The 22653-nt window shown below is 38.4% G+C and overlaps 1 protein-coding gene across 5 annotated transcripts in view; it reads right to left on the bottom strand.

Annotated features, from left to right (window-relative positions):
- Positions 1-22653, bottom strand: part of SYT1 (synaptotagmin 1) — a 783192-nt gene that overhangs the window by 377109 nt on the left and 383430 nt on the right. For 4 of the 5 annotated variants that reach the window (XM_088478101.1, XM_088478105.1, XM_088478102.1 and 1 more), the window contains one exon: positions 17357-17428. The gene's annotated coding sequence lies outside the window, so the exon portion shown is untranslated. Of the gene's footprint in view, positions 1-17356; positions 17429-20161; positions 20211-22653 lie in introns of all 5 variants that reach the window. The other variant, XM_088478104.1, reaches the window with a different exon arrangement.

Raw genomic sequence — 22653 nt, 5'->3', positions numbered from 1 at the left:
AGTACAAATGTATTAATGAGAAGAAAACCAGCTATACATATAGTCCAGGGACGGGACCACATATTAACATTGTGTTTGGGGTCATAATGTACAGAATCAGTAAGCTGGTGGTTGAGAATAGATTGTCGCACATTGCGGCAAGCAGATATTAGCAATGCCGGATTTATGTTTAATATAGCATATAACAATGGTTGATTTGAACTAGCTTTTCAGCGGGAACCCAGAGGTGAACATCTGCAACAGCATCCTGAGCCTAGGCATCGCCCACTGTTTGAACCAACCAATGACCCGCAGTGAACTGGAAACATCCCACCCCTGGACCAATGGAAGAAGACACAGCCTGCTATCATACACACCCCTAATTTAACTGTATAAATTAGGCTCCCCTGGTCCAGAGAGTAGTAGCTTTATTCTACCGGTCATCTGGTGACAACTGTACTCTGGATCCAGGAGCGCATGCGAACGTATGTATACTGGTTTGTAACGCTGACCTTTTTTACTGAATTGTTTTATACCACTGTGTAACTTGTGATAATAATGTTATATCATTTTAATACAATATTAACCTTTGTGCGTTCGATCACTGAAACTGGTGTGTCTTCACTTGTTTTCACCTAAGATTATTATTCTGTGATATACATATTGCAATGTAATTCACATTGTGTTTTGATATGAAGATAGCAACTATTACGCATACTGGTGGTGTTACAATAAGGGTAGGTATTGCTTACGCATCACACGTTGCATACACTGGGCCTGATTCAGACATGCTCACGAGCGCTGAGCGCTCGCAAGCATGTCAATGTTGCCCAAGTGCGCATGAACATGATGGAGGCGGCTCCATCAGCTGCAGCCTTTTGGGCTATCTATCAAAGGGCTAGCACCAGGGTATCAGTAATTTCTCTTACCTTAACACATTTTCCATCAATTATGAAGTATTTGATAATGGTAGGCCTCCAGTTTCAACAAGGCCTTTTCAGTTTTGCTGAATCCCCACCAGGTTAAAGAGCTATACACAATACACTGACCTTATTCCTACCCCTAATCCTAGCCCTAAACCTAACCCTCCACTAGTACCTATCCCTAACCACCTCACCATAGACAAACCCTAACCTTCCCCTATTACCTAACCCTATCCCTCCCGTCCCACATTCTGTTGTCATTCTGAGAATGTCAGCATGTTGCATGTTGACATTTGAACAATGTCAACATCATAACTGTTGATATTATGGTGTTTATGAATGTCAACATTGTCATTGTTGACATTTTGAATACAAGGAAATAAGAATCGCACAGGACTAGTGCAATAATGTTGGATCCAATATAACCCGATTAAACAAATACAATATCAGCCTATTGACATTTTGACAATTACCAACTTCAAATATTAATTGCCACACAGTGGACTATGTCAATGTTTGTTGGTGGTACTCCCCAGAGTCAGGGAAAAACTCAAAATAGACCAAGAAACAAAAGAAGACTCTTTTTTGGGGGCACTACTTAAGTAAGATACATGATCTAATTAAAAATTAACTTTTAATAAATAACACTTAAAAAATCGAGAACTAGACACACAAACATATACAGCTTCATAACATACATATATAAACCTTATTCAATAAGGAGAATATTATCCAGGAAAGATATATCCTATACAAGGTCCGATAACCCTGATGTATTAATAGTTAGTGATCAATCCATGCAATGTTTGATAGACAAAATAATATATTCTAGTCCATAATCCAATTTGTCTATAATAATATAGTATAAAGGATATCTATTCATAATCTTACTTGCCTGGAACATACACATTCACACTGACTCTTATTGGTAGCAAACCTTTACATTTCTATGGACGCAGTAGTACAGAGACAAGATGACTTGTATACCTAATTGTCTGTACACTTAATGTCTCACCCTTGTCACTGATATAAACAAAATTGATACAAGACTTGTTATTAATATAACCCTATATAAAGATAAAAGAAAAAGAAGGAGGGGAAAACAAAATTTCTTGTAAACAGAAAAACTGCAATACCAAAAAGGTTTCTTCTTCTCATATAAGCACAAACTCTTTAAAGATGTATCTTGCATCTATAGCTGTGTCAGTAATATTCAGATTTGCAACAACATTGTATCAATGTATATCACATATTGAAATTAAACAGTATAACAAGTTCAAACAATATACCAAATTGGATTGTATAGTAAGAAAAAAGAGACTACCCATAAATCAAAATGAGATACAGTTTGCAACTTATCTTGTATTGGTTCTCTGTTAAACACTGCATCCACTATTGCATTACAATGGTCAATGCCTGTGTGCATGGAGTATACGGATTCCGGAGGCCACAACAGCGTCAGTGAGGGATCTCACCTCACGCTATAACCCAGACTAAGTCCGGTCATTCCCCCAGGCTACTCCATTATGAGTAAGGTGTATTCAGGCATGTGCATAAGTCACAGGCATCGGGGGACGCGGCATCGGCAGCGGGAGTATCTCTACACTGCACACTAGGAAGGTACCTTGCCGCTATCAGTCGTCTGCCTGCTGTGTAGTCAGATCGGGGAAAACGGCAAAGGCAGCAGGAATGACCCTCCACGCTGCGCTACAGGAAGGTGCCTGGCCGCTTCTGACCATCACTAATGGGACGGATGGTCAGAAGTGGCCATGCACCTTCCTGTAGCGCAACGTGGAGGGTCATTCCCGCTGCCTTTGCCGTGTTCCCCGATCCGACACCTGACCAAGAAAGAAACCTTTTTGGTATTGCAGTATTTCTGTTTACAAGAAATTTAGTTTTCCCCTCCTTCTTCTTCTTTTATCTTTATATAGGGGCATATTAATAACAAGTCTTGTATCAATTTTGTTTATATCGGTGACAAGGGTGAGACATTAAGTGTACAGACAATTAGGTATACAAGTCATCCTGTCTCTATACTACTGCGTCCATAGAAATTTAAAGTTTTGCTACCAATAAGAGTCAGTGTGAATGTGTATGTTCAGGCAAGTAAGATTATGAATAGATATCCTTTATACTATATTATTATAGACAAATTGGATTATGGACTAAAATATATTATTTTGTATATCAAACATTTGCATGGATTGATCACTAACTATTAATACATCAGGGTTATCGGACCTTGTAACCTTGTATAGGATATATCTTTCCTGGATAATATTCTCCTTAAGAATAAGGTTTATATATGTATGTTTTGTACTGTATATGTTTGTGTGTCTAGTTCTCAATTTTTTAAGTGTTATTTATTAAAAGTTAATTTTTAATTAGATCATGTATCTTACTTAAGTAGTGCCCCCAAAAAAGAGTCTTCTTTTGTCTCTTGGTCTATTTATTGTTGACATTTTGACAGTTGATATGTGTGTGTGCTGTGGTATGCAGAGTTAAATAAAGTAGAGCTTTAGCAAAACATACAGAGCACCAGCTGGTGATGTTTGAAGGTAGCGGTGCTGGTATATGCAGTATATGCAGACCATATACTGTATAATGTGGCAGGGTATCTGGAGCTAAGTGGAACATATCGGTGTCCCACTGTAGTGCTCATACACAGTGACAAAACGGCTCCATGCATATGCAGAAGACTAAACAGCGGCTATCTTGGCAAAGTAGATTGCTTAAAGTAAGGCGCATTCATAGAGGTAGTGCAGTAGAACACTCTGTTTCAACAATGTCAAGTATTACGAGTGATACACTCGTATACTAAGTATTGCAGTACGCAGCGATACCAAATGAAATGTACTGTGCCATCGGCTAAAATTTTAATGGTAAATAGAACCCATATTCCTATTTACAATATTTATTTGTTTAATTTTCTAACTTTTTTTCAAGTGGAATTTAGCCTTTTGGAATTGATTCCCTTAAATTTAGCATATTGTCCACCATAGTCCTATTTTTTACTAAAATTTTAAAGCCTAGTTAATGCTAGTAAACAAAAGATTTTCATGAACACTACATTTACGCTTCAATTACAGTGTGTTTATACTGTATATATTTCTTGTTTGCTCATTTGTTTATGTACTTTGTACAACACAGCAGAACCATTGTGGCGCCAAATAAATAAAGGAAAATGCAGCTCACAAAGACATTCTTATGCCATTTATTTATGAGTAAACTACAAAAGCTTCTACTTCCTGAAATTAACAAATTGTATAAATAAGAACAGTAGAACCTATTATGTTATTTTCATTTTAGGTATCAAACAATTTTACCATTGTTTCATATATATTGTGGATTTGATCCAAAATATAGGAGCTTGGTTGTTAATCTATCCAGGAAACACATTTCTCTGTCTTTTTATGTAGAAGAACATATTAGGTGAATAGATGAAGCTATTTGTCAGCTATCCATGCATTATTACGGGTTATTTGTTCCACGCATTTGTTGGTTCTTTTGAACCAGTCGAGAAACTCTTTCATTTGTCTAATTTATAAGCTTTCCTAGGCCTGCATTCCAGTAGTTTAGAAGTGTCACCAGCAATAACTATGAAAAATTGCAGCTTGCGTCTTGCTCTACTTTTCTTTTCCCAGCTATAAAGTCTATCCCAACTACCAGAGGACTTCAGTTTGAAGATGTAACAAATAGAATTTAACCCCACTGAATTTCAATCTTTGTGGCTAATGGTCATTTCGAAGAGCTTGAAGATATTTGAACTTGCAATAAATCATTTATTGCATTAAACATAATTCAGCTAAATATTTCAATAAATGCATTTAAAAGATATAGGCCCTGATTCAGACCCGGACGCAAGTAGCCATTCGTACGTTCGGCGTACGTGCCGAAATATGTTAATTTAAGCGATCGCTCGTAATTTCGAACGCAGCTAAACTTCCTCCCCAAAGTCTACCGACCCCTCCTCTAGCTAACGAGCGAGCCAAATAGTGAGCGTACATTCCCAATGTGGCTTGCAGGGAATGCACGCACAAGTACAAACCAGAAGTGGGCCTGTCAGATTCCGATTACCTGCTCGTTCATTCTGCCTACCTCCTTCAATCGTATCATGCCAAGCAATATATCAATTAGCTTAATTGCTCTTCACAAGTGTTCATTTTTTTGTTTTTTTTTCAATAAACTTTACTCTTGTCCGTGTTTTTGTTTACCCGCAGAATACGTACGGTTTAAACAATGGTTTTCTTTTGCCAAAATAGATTGTTTGAGCCAATTATCCATTTGTTTTCCGTGTTATTACCCACGCATATTTTACTATGTTCATTTCTTTATTTAAATTAGCTTACGCATGTCACTGCATCAAGCCTATCATAACTCACAATAGATTTTTTGGCCTGTAGAACACATGACTCATACACTAACCAATAGAATGGTTCCTGTTAATTTACCAACTACATTAGCTAATCAAAATTATTTTCTGGTCTTTATTAAAACTGTTTTCTTGTTTGGCCTGTTTCTTTTTTTCACTCATATCTGCGTGTGCATGTTTTCTTGTTTGGCCTGTTTCTTTTTTTCACTCATATCTGCGTGTGCATGTTTTCTTGTTTGGCCTGTTTCTTTTTTTCACTCATATCTGCGTGTGCATGTTTTCTTGTTTGGCCTGTTTCTTTTTGTCACTCATATCTGCGTGTGTATGTTTTCTTGTTTGGCCTGTTTCTTTTTTTCACTCATATCTGCGTGTGCATGTTTTCCTTTTTGTTTGTTAAACAATTAGTGTTTAGCAAGGTGATGTTCTAAACTAACCTCAATTTGTTTCCCATCATTTAGGGGCCGAGCGAAGACTACGGCGTCATCGCCGGCAAAGACGTCACCCTCGTCCCCTCTCCCCAACCCCCAGCCAAACCTCCTCTCCCCCAAATTCCCAAAATTCCCCCTCCACCCCAGCCTGCCCAGACCCTGTCGCCCATCGCTCTTGGAGATTTCCCCTCCATCCTAATTCCCCCTCCCCTCAACCCACCCCTCTCTTGACCACCCAATCTCCCGAGTCAGTCATTACCCCCCCCCCACCTCCTTGGGAAATTTGCCCACCTCCGAGGAGGACGATGGAGTGGTTTCGGGGCCAGCCATCATTCACAATGGTATGTTTCCCTTTTATCCTTTTTTTTGAAGGAAAATGTGTTGATGTAATCCTTTGTCTGTGCCTTTTCCTTTTTTTATTATTTTTAAAGGTTGGTTATATATCTGTTTGTATTTACATTTCACAGCTGATTTCCCCATACACATATCCCACATGTCAAAACAGTCAAACTTGTATCTCTGGTTTACGGTTGCCAGATTTTTAAGGTTTTTTTTAATTTTTTTTATTGTTCAAGGTTTTTTTTTAATGTGGTTTTTGAAACACTATTGTCACTTTTTGCTAAGTCTATTTTGCTTGAGTAGTTTTTTAGATTCATAAATTATGGATTCATTTTAGTAAGCACCACAATTTTATAACCCACAGAGGACCAGAGGCGTTTGGCGGACCTAGCCGGGTGTGTCCAACTGATGCGGGGGTATGTGATCGGCCTGCTGGTGGTCCTGGATAGGATGTCGGGGATCCTGCGCCCCTAATTTTTTTTTTTTCCCCAGAATTATTTTTCTAAAATAAAATTTTTAATTTTGAATACAGTCTCATTCCTTGTCTGAAAATCTTAGATTGTTTAAACTTACATAAGTAGACTATTGCAGCAAGTATTTGAAACTAATGTAACTAAGATTGTGTTATGCTGATTTTTTAAAGCAGGCACATGAAACACCTAACATTAACAATAGGTTTGGAGAGTTACCAGATTTTTTGGGGGGTTTTGTTTAAATTTTAATTTTAAAATTTTTAGGTAAACTTGCTCAGGCCGAAATTCAAAAACATACTGATTCTACATAATACCTTTTGGTGTTGGTTTTTACCCACAAAGCATAGTTAAAAAATTAGCAAATTGACACATTACAGGATTAGCCATTAGGCAACTTTTCCTTGGGTGAACCTGCTTACACTTGCTTGTAATGTCAAAAAGAATTGTTTTGTTTCAAATAACCAATAATTTATTCACCAAAAAATAAAAACACAAAGTGTTGGGTCACAAACAATACACACAGTGATAACAAACTGAAAAAACAAGCAAACACCATAATAAAAATTAAGCTAAAAATCAAGAACTGGTTGACGAATGAGCATGCCAACATGATTGCACAAATGTTGCGTTTCCAAATTGGGTCCAGAATATATATCCAATGTGGCCCCATGAAGTCATTTTTTGGGAGCAGGAAGTAGTCATCGTTTCATTCCAAAATATTATGAAATAAAACACAAGATGGGAAATAAAAAAACGATTAATTTGATTGAAAAATAATTTCCTTTCGACATTGTGTCAAATAACTTATTTTGTGCCAATAATTACCCAAAGAATCTGGCCACCACATCATCGCGTATGGCCCCCCCACATACTGACATCCGACCAACCTCGGGGGGGCCATCCTCAGGCAAGGCATCCTCTGGCTGCATTGGGACACCACTCCTTATGGCAATGTTGTGAAGTATCCCACACAGGACCACAATTTTCGAAACCATATCCGGCAAATACATGAGCTCGCCACCAGAGCAGTGGAGGCATCTGAATCGGCCTTTTAAAAGGCCGATACAGCGCTCCACCACTTGCCTGGTGGCTGTAAGTGCGGAATTAAAATCACTTTGTGGGCCTGGTGTGGGAGCCAAATAAGGAGTGAGCAGCAAGGGCGTGAAATGGTAGCCACTGTCTCCTGTGAAAAAGAAGTGACAACATCAGGATCACTGTGTATCAAGCTTTGCATTGGTATCTACTAAAGGTCTCCACTTACCCAGAAGCCACGCATCACCAGCTTGTAGGTTGGTTAATTTGTGCCAAATCCCTGATTGCCGGATGACGAATGAGTCATGTGCACTCCCGGGTAATTTTGCATTCAGGGACAGGATCTGGAGGGAGGCATCACATACCACCATTACATTCAGTGAGTGATAGTGTTTTCGGTTCCTAAAAATGGCCTCCAGCCGTGCTGGAGGCTGAAGTGGTATGTGAGTACCATCCACAACCCCTATGATGTGTGGGAAGCCAGCTATTTGGTAAAAATTGGCCTTATCCAAAGGCATTTTAATAAAATGATGGAGGTGCTTGAAAAGGGCCTCCATCGCTGCCCTCAGGATCCTTGAAAAGGAGGATTGGGAGATTCCCGCAACTATTCCCACCGTGGTTTGAAAGGATCCTGAGGCACAGAAATGTAACACCGCCATAAATTGCGTAAGTGGTGGTATTGCTGTAGGACTGTCAATTTGCCGCTCCAGATCACTCTCTATTAATGAGAGAGTGTCTATGATGATTTGGGGCGGAAGACGGAAGTGCCTTAATACATCATCATCGGGCATTCCAAAAAGGGTGACACGTGTTCTATATATCTGGGGCCTTGCACGCCTACGATGCCTATGCCTGGGACGAGATTGAGGTTGGTCGGCTTCCGGGAGCATGGCCACAACAATCCGACCAAGATCAACCTGAAATGGCAAGAATTGAAGTTAAGGTTTGTTTCCCCCAAAAAAGAAAGAAAAATACTTATCTTTACAATACAATCCAAAGATGCTTACATGCCGGGGTATTGTCATGATTTCCCAAACCTAAAATTCAACAGACCATAAAAAGGACAAAATTTTGGTTGCCCATTTTGTAAGCTTGATTTTGTAATAGATAAAAAATAAAAGGGGATAAACACACATTTCTACAAAGAGCAAACCGACATTGCGCCAACTTCCACAATTTGGGCCCCAAACAACAACCCAGATTGTGAACAGTAAATATCTCGCAATTTAACTAGAGAAATCAAGCCGACAAAAATGCGCTAATTAGTTCGCAATTTAACTAGAGAAATCAAGCTGACAAAAATGCGCTAAATAGTTCGCAATTTAACTAGAGAAATCAAGCTGACAAAAATGCGCTAAATAGTTCGCAATTTAACTAGAGAAATCAAGCTGACAAAAATGCGCTAATTAGTTCGCAATTTAACTAGAGAAATCAAGCTGACAAAAATGCGCTAAATAGTTCTCACATTTATGATCCACAGAAACACAGAAAAAAACAGTAATGTCCACAAAAGATGCGTAAAAAAAGTCCTGAACATTTAACAAACAAGTGAAAATCCAAACTTACCAATACACGATATAGAAGTCACAGAACAAAAAGGTTGTTGGGGCAGAGCCAAAATAAACCTACAAAAGGAGAAAAAATAAAAATTGTTGGTACCAAAAAAACAAAAAAGGATAGTCAAATTTTACAAAAGGATGACGGCAAAAAACTTACCCAAAAAATACACCACAACTAAAAGAACCACACCAAAAAATGTGAACGGAAAGTTAAACCAAAAAAAAAATGCAGAGAACAAATCACAAAACACCGCCAAATACAACTCCCGCCAACAATCCACTCCGACCAACGTAACCTCCAACAAACAACACCCACCACCTAGACTCGAGTCGGCCAAAGCCATAAATAGTGTTTCTTTTCCCGCTCAAATTAAGGACGGATCATAGGAACGCACAATCAATGATGCGGCTGAATAATAAGGACGCATGTATAAATACGTCACGACCCAAAAAAACGGTCTGGTGTATTTCTTGTTTTGACCAGAAAAATGGCTACAGACCAGCCAAACAATGGCCAAGAGGCGGCCGGTAAGTATTTCTGACATTTCTATTCAAGGATTATTTTGAACCATAATATAGTGAAAGTTTAACAGCTAAAATTTAACAATTTTAATGTAAATAGGTGTTGAGGATGACATGGAAGAGGCTGCTGGGCCCAGTATTCCGGCCAAAGCTGGGAAAAAGAAAAGGCAGCCACAATTCACAAGAAAGGAGATGGAGGTTTTGGTTCAGAAGTGTGTGGACATCCTGCCACAGGCAGACAGGAATATGGGTGTAAGCCAGAAGTGGAGAATGTGGGAGAAGATAGCCAGTGCTGTCAATAGGGTGGGTGATTATGTCCGTCTAGCCCGGGTTGTCAAATGGCGGTAAGTAAAAACTTGACCACCCAAAAAAAAGGTACAAATAATGCAGGAATAATGCCTACTTTTTCACCCCCAGATGGCAAGACTTCAAATATTGCCTGAAGCAAAAAATGGCTGACAGGGCTAGGCATGCAAGGGGGACAGGTGGGGGTCCCACCCCTGTGTCATTGGAGTTTAATGATTTGGAAGAGCTGGCACAGGGGTGTGTGCAGGATGTGGAGGTGTTTGGCATGTCCAACATGGATACGGACATGCCAGACTTTGCGGCTCCTCATGTTAACCCAGGTAAATGTTGTGATGTAACCAACTCTGAAATGTTATTGTGACAATATGTAGATTGTAATGTTCCTCTTTTCTCTTTTTTCTCACAGAGACACAGGCGGATGAGTCTGCTCCAGAGGGGAGCCTTGGCCGCAGATTTTCTGCTGGCTCTGCAGGGGAGGAACCAGTACATCTGGCTGAGGACCCTGCAGAAGCCAGTCCTGGGCAATCCCCCTCGCAGGCAGTGGCACTCCTCACAGAACTAAATTTTAAATCGGATTCCCATACGGAGATTCTGCAGAGGATGGACGCCAGTCTGCTACGGGTGGCTGAGGCCCTGGAGCAAAATGCTGTGGCCAACGGGACCATTGGTCAGGCCCTGGCTGAAAATACCAGGGCCAACATCAGAATCGCCAATGCCCTGGAGCAGCTCGTTCGCCAGCACATGGTGGAGCCGACCTCCCTTCCTGCCGGAACATCAGGATCCTCCACCTCTGGCACAACAACAGCCATTCCTCCAAATGTGCCTAGCCCTGTGCCTAGTCCAGAGGCCACAACCTCTGCCTCTGGACAGGCCAGCCAGAGGACATCCCGGACCCGGTCTGGCGCCCACCCTACCCCAGCCAAATGGGGAAAGAAACGATGACAGCACTGGCTACTTTTCCCACACTCCTTCTGTGCTTGCCCCATATTCCTTTCTGGCCAAAACTTCCCTCTCCTTTCTTGTGAATTTTTTATTTTTTTTGGAATTTTTTGTACCAAAATTATCATTTAGAAAAAACAAATGCACCAAATATTAGTGGGTAACAATGACCCCAAACTTGTACGTCAAAATGCACATGATTTGTTTCAAAATGTGTTTTGAAAATAAAACCTACAAATTGTTCTCAACTGTATTGTGACATTAATTGAAAATTGGTTTCTAGTTAATCCTGTACCACAAGGAAAAAACGAAATCTTAGCTTTAGATTTCCAAAAAATAAAGGGTTAAAAAAAATGTTACTTTAAGGACAATATTGTTACAATATAAAAAAACACTAACAAAATTGTAAAATACATTGCTACAAAAAGACGCTAATTGATTGTGTAATCCTGAAATTAGCAGCAGAGATTTTCAGCTGCGTACGGTTTTGTGCTATCCCAAAGAAAAAAAAAAAACACATTACAAGCTGGTTTTCAATCCAAAATTGATTGTTTTTCTGACAAGCCGTGATAAATCGATGAAACATCGAGGAGGCCCGGGCCAGAGGACAAGGCCATCGCCATTGTGGTCGAGTAATCCAGACCCCAAGCTGTGCGAGCAGTTTGAACGGAAAGAGGATCAGCCAGTAACGTATGACTTGGTACGAACACATTTGACGTTCGCATGAGCTAATTTATGTACACCCCAAAAACGCCTCGCCACGCCTGCGTTTTTCCATCTCCACCCCCGTCAATGCCCAAAAACGGCCTGTTCTGTCAATCACATTTGACATGTCACTTCCTGTTCGCAATTTGCCGAACGAGTGACAAAAAGCTCGCAATCTGCCGTACGCACATGCGCAGTGTTACACCGACGCATGCGCGGTTTCTCAACATCAGAGCGCAACGAGCGTACTGCTGTTAACGAGCGGCTCTGAATGAGGGCCATAATTCAAAATACAGTCACTCACAACGTTAAATGGATTCTTTATTATAAGACCAAACCAATCCAGATCTTCTGAAAAGGGCACAATTATGGCACAATAATGTTATATAACTGCCAACATTGAATAGTGTGGTAGAATTTTCTACATGCCAGGCAAAGTTGTGTAAATGGATTGGCATAGGAGATGGCACAATGTCCCAATACCCAATAACAGTTTATGGTTAAGAAAAGACTAAAGAATAAAGAAACACTGCTTTTCTGAATTCACCATTGATTTGACTGGCTAATTAGCTAATAATTCCGATGTATTTGTTTTATGGATTTGACTAAAGTGATTTAATGAATATTTACAGCCTTCTCAACATAAATAAATTTTTATAAAAATTCCAGAAGATAGAAGGCATTAAAGCAAGATATAAATGCTTACATAAGTAACTATCTGCAGTACCCGGCTCTGCTCAGGTGGAAGTCAGTGATCTGTCTCTCCCTAGGTAGCCAGCTCCGACCCTTCACTCTGGTGATCTTTGCCACTTGTACACCAGCTCTATTGTACTGAGCCATGCCCCCTGCACAGGAACCACCTCTAGGGACTTGTGCTGAGCCGGCCCCTCTGTTCTCTTCAGTGACTGCCTTCCGGTATTCTCGTCACTGAGGACAGTGCTGCAGCCTCCCCAGATGACAGGAAGCTCCACCGATTACCGCACATAACGGGTCCCTGAAAAGCAGGTACACCAGCACTATTGTAATGGGTCTCCTCAGGTGGCAACTGCCCTTTTTACTGCAAGCTCTGGACTCCTCTCACTGCTCACAGCAAAATCTCCTCTTCTGAGCATAGGGCTGAACATAATTTAGACTTGCCGAGTGTAGTGCAGGGCATCCGTCCCTGCGGAGCCCCGACCCACAGCCCTGTGACACACATTTACTAACAGACACTTTTGATTTGTTTTTTTAAGTATTAGTAAATGTGTGATTTAACCTCAGAAACATGTTGATAGATTTTGATAAAAATCGATTAATATCGGCCTTTAGTAAATATACCCCCAAATGTGTAGAAGCAGGGGAATGCATCACAACAGAAAAATAAATTGCATTTGTACTACAGATTCACATTTGTACATTATTTTTTTCTGTGTTTAACACAGCAGAACAGAAATGTTGAAGTGTTTAAGTAAAGGGACAGATAAATGTAAAGACTAAAATAGGAAGCAGGTGAGTATGTTGGCTACTGAGTGTCCCTTCCCATGATAAATTCTCCCTGCAAGAAGTACATACATGATAACTTGGTGATCACTGTGTGAGCAGGAAATGACTCTGTTTGATAACTTCATTTCGGTGGAGATGCTGAAGTATTATATAAATTAGCTTAAGTAAGATAATTCTAAAGCTATTAAGAAAGCAATACACATTCATTTATTATAAAAACAATAAAAGAAGAAACCAATAGGAAATTTGTAGTATTTATTTAGTATCCAAGTAACAAGCAACCTACCAAAAGTGCAGTCAGCGCAGCTGTGCTGAGCCGTAGCTGCTGAGAGGGCTCATTTCTAGGCATCATTTTATTAATTATTCATACTCTGTCGGTTGTCAGGGCTAAGTGAATTAGCAGTAGTGTGTTTTCCACATAATAGAGTTTGTGAGTGATTTACCACTTGCCATGCATGGACTGCAACTAATGTCAATGGGGGTAATTAACTAAGAATGAACTTTATAAATGTATACCTAGAACCATAGCTCACACATGTTCAGGTATTCCCAGCAGATAAAGCTGTATTTTTCTTGTAATCTTCAAATCAGAATGTTTATCTTCATAGAATTCAGACTATTAATGTTTCTGGATTATCAGGACTATGGAAATAGGAACATAAAACCAATTTAAATCATCTCACACATGAAAGGGAGTAAGGATGGATTGATAAAGCTCCATTCTACATGGGGGTCCCTGTTTTTTCTTTACCAATGTTAGGGACCCTATCAGTGACTCAAGACAGCTTAGGTTGCATTTTCTTGCACTAACACTGTATTTTACAGTATTTTATTTGTAATTTTAAATATTTATATGTGGTGTTTGTAAAGTCACTTCTGTTCCAACATACAGTATTATGATTTCTCTAGTAAACAATCTTTTTTTTAGGCTGTGCACTACGAAAATGATAAGAATGTGATACATTGTGAAGAGCTGCACTAAACATCATGCTCACAATATGTAGTTCTTGCATATGGAATTAACAGTCATTTAATGTTTTCACTCATTTCACTGAGATACTATGATGTAACAGTGTTGCTCGCCATGATAAAGAATATGTACATTAATTTGCTAATTTAATAAACAGGATACCTTTTTTAGAATTAATAGATCTTTGCTTCATTGAAATACAAAGGTATGATTTCATTGGTATAATTTATTCATTGGTGTCTCTTCATGTGCAAAATGAGGTGGCTACCGGTAATTATCATTATATATTGCATCATATTGAAACGATATATAGTAGTGTAATGTAACCATTCAGGTATAATCACCTGTCCGGCAAAGCGATGCAGAAATCAGGCCCTTTGTGATCCTGGCTTTATCTGTGGCCCTCCTAAACATATTGTGGTCTTGGCAAGCTAGACCTGTTTGCATATGCGTTGCCACTACTGTCCACCAGGTGAGCAGCTGATCAGGCAGAACAGTGGCGGTGGTGGGGGTGGGTGGATGTGCTGGCAAGCAGAGTGAGTCGGGGGCAGCAGGGAGTCAGTAGTATATATATATATATATATATATATTTATACAGGACAGAGTGGGGCTGGGGGAAGAGCAAGCCTGCTGTGGGAGGGTAGAATTAAGAAATAATTAAATATTTTTGTGAGGAAAGTGTGTGACTACCATTGTAACCAAGGGCAGACTGGGGCACCTGGACACCGGGCCGGTTCCCGCTGGGCCAGTTCCTACAGTGGACAGTGGCAGCCCTTCACTCACCCATGCCTGCTGCAGTGATCAGAGCCCAGCTTCAAATGGGCAGCTATATAGCTTCTGTGCATGCGCAGAAGCTTACTAATGGTGAAAAAAAAAAAAAGCAAACGAAGGAACTGCTGTGCATGCCCAGCCGCAGCAGTTCCTCCCACAAGCCTTTGCAGAGCCTGTCAGTCACCACTGATGGCTTCGCCTCCAGCCCCTCCGCAGCCTGCCCATGCTTCCAGGACAATCTCTGTGCATGCTGCAACAACAAGCAGCCTGCACGGTGATGCTGGCCACAGAGACAAGCAGTGGGCAGCCAAATAGAGGAGCATCAGGTGTTGGCAGCGGTGGCTCCAGTGCAAGGGGGGGTTGGAGCTTATGATACGGGGCTGGGGGGGAGGTTGGAGCTGATGACACAGGGCTGGGGGGCTGAGCCGGCCCTAGCCAGTTTAGTGCCCTAGGCAAGATTTTGGGTGGTGCCCTCCTCCCTGTGGGATCCTGAAAATGGGTGTGGCCTCACGGAAGGGGCCCTCACCCAGCACAGCACCCACCACAGCAGTGTCAGTACCCACCCTCAACCATATCATATAATTTTCACATAAGAGTGGCCCCAACCAAGAGTCTTCTTTCTCTTTTTTCTTATAATGTTATATTTCTGACTCGGGGGAGCACCGCCAACCACCTCTAGATAATCTGCAGCTTGCATGTTGAATTATTCTAGTTGGCATTAGGAAATTTGGGTTCCTGATCTTTTCTGGCAATTTAGGGTTCAAATATACAGTTTCCCCTTGCCGGCTAATACAGGCTGTTCTTGTCCTAGTGCGAACTCCACACCTATTTAGTCTGTGGAAAGATACAAGGGGGCCTGGAGAAGAAGAGACACAGAGGCCTGGAGATGAAGAGGCACAGGGAGCCCAAAGAACCACAGGGGTCCTGTAGAACCACAGGGGCATGGGGATGGAGAGACATAGGGGGGTATGGAGTAACACAGAAATTGCTCTCCTCAGTGGCTTGCAAAAGCCCCTCCAGATCCTGCCCCTCTTAACAGACCCGCCCCAGTAGGGCTGCTTCCAGAAATTTCCCGGGCTGGTTTTCCATCCCAATCTGCCCCTGATTGTAACCCTACAGAACACCAGCATTGTGGTTTCTATCCATACCATTTCCTATGGCTTGTAGAATTAAAAAACTTTAAAATATATTAGGTCTAACACTGGACAGGTTTCTCCAGCAGGGATATGTCAAGTGTATGGGGACAGTGATTGTATACATTTATAATGGCATAAAATATAACAATTTACTAAGCATATAAACAAACTATTCACTATTGTATTCAATATTACCAACTTTCAGTGGTTTGTATAATCATTGATTAAGAATGCTGTAAATTATTAAAAGACAAAAGCTAATATATGTGTTTAAAATTATCTTTAGTGCAAAGTAGTAAGCATCATTTTCCATTCAGATTTTGCCATTTAATAAATGGGACATTTTTTTTTAAGAATTATTAGAACTTTGCTTCAGTGAACTAAAAATACTTTAACCATTTACGTCGTAAAATAAATGTGCTCCCTCTAATTTCAACTACTGTACAATTAACCAGTTGTTGGGAATAAATAGCTAACATACTGTAGTTGCAATATATATATATATATATATATATATATATGTTTGCATATGACATACCTATAAGTGATTAAAAGCATAAAATTCTGCGAACACAGCTGGCAAGCACACAAATACCATCTGTTATGAGAAACTGCTTCAAGCTTTCAATGTTTTGCTGTGCTGTAATATGGAACAATATGGGCAATAGAAGAAAGCCTTACAAATTATGTGCAACATTAAAAAAACATAACAGAAATAAAATTATTAAATATTACATTTGGTCATGCTATCTCAATAAGTAAATAAACTATCCTAATGACAAAATACTCTGGGCCCACATTCAAGTTACGTAGCACCTAGACAAACCATGTTGCAATACAATACGCAAACATCCTACTGCTTTCTGTGCCAGCTTGTTTGCATGAATGAAAAATACCGCATCCATTTACACACTTATACTTGCCAAGTTCATTTTCACACAGCAATTTAGAGTTGACCTTGGACATGTCACCATTCCATATATGTGTTTTCATTTTTGAATTTGCCTCCCTAGCAGTGCATCATGGTTTTACTAAGCTGCAAATTTGCACATTTTATCTGGATTTACTATAAATGAGGGTTTGTGGCAATAAAACATAGGTAGGATATGACTGATTGATTCTTGGCTAATCAGCAATAAACTATTCAGCTTGAAATAAAATTATGTTTTGAGTTATACAAATGCACTGCAATATAACGACGGCAGGCACCAGATAAAGCAGACCAAGCGACTATGTAATAGGATTACAATCCATTATAAAGGCTATAAATAGTTCAAACATAAAGAGGCATTCTGGCCACAAACAATAATTTCCAATAAGCAAGAACCGCTGTTTAATTGTATATAATAAAATATGTGTATGTGTTATAGGTCAAATGAAACAAAGTAACCATCATTAACATAATTATTTTCTACTGTACCTTTTACAAAGATTCTGTTAGAAGTTTTTTTCTTGTTTTTTCGTGCTTCCAAGTCACAGCTCAAACTGCTCCCTGCACAAACAAAATAAAATGTATGTTATATAAAAAGATACAGATAAAAATACATAAACTTAAAATCAATTATTAAAGCACTCTGGGTTAATTTGTAAAATAAGAAATTTTTGCTATCGCTAACTACAGTACATTAGTAATCTTTATGCTGAAACAGATACAAATCAGGTGAAGGTACAGATAGTAATTTTCATAAAAAGTTAAAAATATTCTTTAATTTTTACACAGTAATGCAAATAGATAGAAATATTTACTGTGCTATTTATTATCACAAATGTTGTAAATTACTGTAATGTCGCCATATCTGCTAAAAGATTAATTAGACCTAATGTTATTGTTCCTTAAAGTTAGTATTCTGGAAGATCATATCTGAATTTATCCGTAAAACTCCATTGGATTTTGTTTCACTAAACAGCAAATTAACAATACAGTTGTTTTGTAATAAAGATACACAGTCATTTATAAGTGCTAGAGACTGTGTAGAGAGCTGTATGAACTATCCTCACCTATCTGCTGTCAGGCTCTAGTACAGTGTGGTACATTACTTTCCAAGCTAATTGTTAGGTTCTCTGCTCTTTCTCACTTCTTGTGCATGATGGGAAGTTTATTTAAATGTTTACTATGGAGATCCTGGACTATCATGAGATTGCAATTATATTGTATAATAATAATGGGGATGATTCTGAGTTTGGAATAATACAACAAAGAGCAAGTATAACTGTGCAGGTGGACAAACCATATTGCACTGCAGGTAGATCAGATGTAAAATGTGCAGATACCTGTATTTAGCTTTGAGAGGGCTGTGTTCAAACTCAAATCTAAATTGATGTGTTAAAATAGAGCTGTACAGCATTTGTGGGCTGCATGCAAAGCAGCCAGTATTTACCCAACATGCAAAAAAGTGTATGCAGGTACACAGTTACTTGCTCTATCTCAAATCTGAATCAGGCACAATGATCATTAAATCTTGACACTAACAACAAACATAGAAAAAATGCTTTTATATTATATCTTAAATTATAACAGAAATAGTACTGGGCATGTGGTCAGGTAATGAGTTTATGACTGTGTGCATGGTACTCACAGCTGACAAGGAAACAGCATTTCCCATTAACATTTTTGAGTCATAATTAAAGTTTTTAGATGATAAAATGTTGTAAAAAGCCCATATGACAACATCCTTTGTGGGCAAATAATATTCAGGAAGACAGATATGTGACCATGCTCCAAGACTACGCATTTTATGCTTAACCAAAACCAAAAACTGGTCTTTAAGAACAAAAATGGGACATAGAAAATATGACACTAAAATACCAGAGAGATCTCAGCCACTAACTTTTGTTCCTACCAAGTAAAAGTTATGTTTTTCTTTGTACAGGAAGCATACTGTATATTTCCAAATGTATTGTTATCTGCACATTCAAAGTATTTCTTTGACTTGTTACTGGCATTTGATATTTGGCCTGTCAGTTCATTTCTGCATGCAATGATGGCATGATTGTCTAATTGTGAGAAAGCAACTCCAATATATTTATTCTTCCCACTGTTTGTCTGCTGTTCCTTTAGAGATAAGGCGTTTTAACTAGCATCAATAGCCCCTGAGCGCTGAAAAAGGAAAAGACACTTAGCATGAATTGGTAAAACGAACACGTATCTTAAGGGTTATCATTTAAAGAGCTTAGTTTTCTGGACTGAATTTTCTCTTTTATACTGCTGTACTTGTGCTCTGGGCAATATACTTAATTTTTTTTATTTGTGTGACAGTGTGGCCTTTGGTCTTTGCCTATTTGTGGTATCACTTTATATACTAAGAGTCTTGGCAAGAACTGCACATAAAATAGAGTAGGAAACAGAGTTGATGGAATAACCCGCTGACACTCTAGTTTACTAAATCCCTGAAATTGATACTTCTGTCATTTTGTTGCATTTTTTTGTAAACAGCGACAAGTATTTCAATGGATGCATTGTTAGCTTTTAACTTTGCAATTGTGGAGAAGATGTAGGAAGAATTTTATAGGCAATATATGGTTTACAGATTGGGGGAAAAACCAAACTCATCAAAAATCAAAGGTATGCAGATAACAAAAATGTAGGAAAATGTTGGAGTCACTCAAGATAGGAACATGGAACGTAGGAGGAATTAACGCCCCGATTAAGAGGAAAAAAATATTAATGTACCTGAAAAAAATAGGTCTAGACATAGTTTTATTGCAAGAAGTTTGTCTAATACCCTTAGAAATAGAAAAGCTTAATACAATGGGCTGGAGAGTGATAGCAGCTGCACCATGTAATACAAGATCTAGAGGAGTGTTGATATTAGCAAAAAAAGGGATACAGTTGGAGGTTGAAGCCTCCATAATAGACTCAGAGGGAAGATATAGAATAATTAAAGGTACTGTAGAGCAAAATAAAATGGTGATATGTAACACATATGCTCCTAACTGCTATTCATAATAATTCTTTAAAAAGATAGTAACAAAATAATATCTGTATACCCTTAATAGTCATTGGAGATTTTAATTCAATTGTTAATAACTATATGGATACTAATTCTGTATGCAGAAGTAGGAAGGAGTTACCAAAAAAAGGGATACAATATTATATGAAACAGTTGAAATTAGTTGATATTTGGAAGGCTGTACATCCATTGGATAAAGAATACACATGCATATCAACAGTACATGGCACATTATCCCAGATTGATTTTATCTTTTTGACAGATGCTTGAATTACCAATGTAGTAAAAGCCGAGATTCAACCGGGGTGCATATCGGATCACTCTCTGATGTGGGCACAGATTGCAATTAAAAAAGATAAGGGAAGAGTGAGACAATGGATATTCCCAACATATATGTTGCAATCACTACATTTTAGAAAAGCATTAGAGGAATTCTGGGATGAATATGAAAATTATAACAGACCGAGTAGAAATGAAGATCTATTAAATTATTGGCAGGCATCAAAAGCAGTTATTAGAAGAAAGATTATAGATTATAATCCATTTTGAGGAAATTTTAGAAAGAATGGGAGAGAGATATACATTAAATAGACACTATAAATTCCATGCACATGGAAATAAAACTGGAAAATTAATGTCTAACCTACTTAAAGAGTCTAAGACTGGGTCGTATGTAAATAATGTGTGGAAGCCATACGGTATATATGCAAAAAATGGAGAAGAGACAGTGGAGGGTTTTAGAAATTTCTACAAAGAAATGTATTTAAAGCATGGAGTAAACAAGGAAGTAAAGAAGGAATTCTGGGAGAAAGTAAGTTTACCACAATTAGAGGAAGAAACAACAAGGAATCTCTGTGCTCCAATAACCAAAATAGAAATACTAAATATTATATCAAGTCTGAAGGCAGAGAAAGTGCCAGGGCCAGGTGGACTACCAGGGGAGTATTACAAACTGTTAAATAATAAAATCATAGATTTATTAGTAGGAGTTTTTAATATAATAATTGTACAGGGGATTATACCAAAATATTTTAGTGATGTTACCATCAGAATTATCCCAAAACCTGGTAAAAACTTAGAAATGACAGACTCATATCGACCTATATCCCTGTTAAACTCGGATTACAAAATAGTAACTAAAATATTAGCAGAAAGGATGAAGATAATACTCCCAAAATTAGTAGAAGAGGATCAGACAGGGTTTATTCGAGGTAGGCATTTGGTTAGTAATGTAAGGAAAGTATTAACAGTGGGTCAGCATATACAAGAAAAAGGAGTAAAAGAACCCCAATATATATTATCATTGGATGCCGAAAAGCCTTTGATGTAATAGCTTGGGATCATTTATATACAGCTTTGAGGAAGTTCAGGTTTCCAGAACAATTTGTGAATATACTGGCCACATTATATAAAAATGCAACTTCTAGGATTATATGCAATGGGTACATGTCTGAAGAGATCCAAATTGGAAGAGGGACATGACAAGGATGCCCGATGTCACATTACTGTTCGCAATGGTAATTGAACCATTAGCGGTAGCCATTCAGAATAATAGAGAATTTCAAGGAATATGAATTAACAAAACAGAGCTTAAATTAGTTATGTTTGCGGACGATATGATTATATTTATAGCAAACCCAAGTAGATCTATTCCAGCAGTGCTAAATTAAATAAATAAATTTGGTAGTTTTACAGGATTTAAGATTAACACAATAAAATCAGAACTACTTCCATTGAATTCAATCCCAATGACGCCTAAAATATTAAAATGCATAACTCCATTTCAGGTAATATCAAACAAAATAAAATACCTAGGTATATATATTACATATCCAATAAACAAGATTTATAAAGCAAATTATGGGAATGTAATTAATAAATAAAAAATGAATTGGAAAACTGGAAAGAAATGCCGTTATCATTGATAGGCAGAGCAACTGTGATAAAAACAATAATTTTCCCTAAATTGCCATACGTTATACAAATGCTCTCGATAAAGAAGACAAAGGCGGATGTAAAGACTTGTACAAAAATATTTTCAGAGTTTTTGTGGAGAGGGAAGAGAGCACGTATATCTATGACTAAGCTAAAAATAAAAAACAAGAAGGAGGCTTGGCAATAGCTGATATTATGGCTTTTACTAAGGCGATCCATTTCAGATACATAATAGATTGGTTGCTAGATAAGGCAGAGTATATGGCTCTTAAAATAGAACAGGAAATGGTAGAGCCATATGCATTGAGTGCTTTGTTACATACTCCAAGGAAAATGCTTCCAAGGCAATTTTTGACAAATATAATATTTAACGATACATACCAGTCATGGTGGGATATAAATAAACAAATAAAAGGGAATCCAACATTCTCTAAATATGTGGAGACATGTCTTGTTTGTCACGAAACCAGACACTTCGCTACCAGTCCTCCATATTATTCTTCAAGATTATTCTGCAGCCTCGTATTACAAATTAAATACTTCTAAAATGGAAGCACTGACATATAACATTGTGCAACCTAATTTATGTCTACTTAAGAGTCAATATCCTTATGCTTGGCAACCCTCAAGTCTTACATATTTGGGAATTAAAATCCCTTTAAAACTTCAAGATGCTATATGCCGTAACTATCAGCCCCTATTAGAGCAAATTTCTGCCCTTACTAAGATGTGGGTAAATTATGAAATTTCTTGCTTGGGAAGCCTCTCAACCGTAAAAATGATGCTATTACCTAAACGTCTCTATTTATTTAGAGCTATTCCTTTTTTAGTA

Source organism: Taudactylus pleione, unplaced genomic scaffold (assembly GCF_031769625.1).
Source record: "Taudactylus pleione unplaced genomic scaffold, aTauple2 ptg000207l, whole genome shotgun sequence".
NCBI classification, from domain to species: Eukaryota; Metazoa; Chordata; class Amphibia; order Anura; family Myobatrachidae; genus Taudactylus; species Taudactylus pleione.
This window is presented reverse-complemented; position numbering and strand designations above follow the sequence as displayed.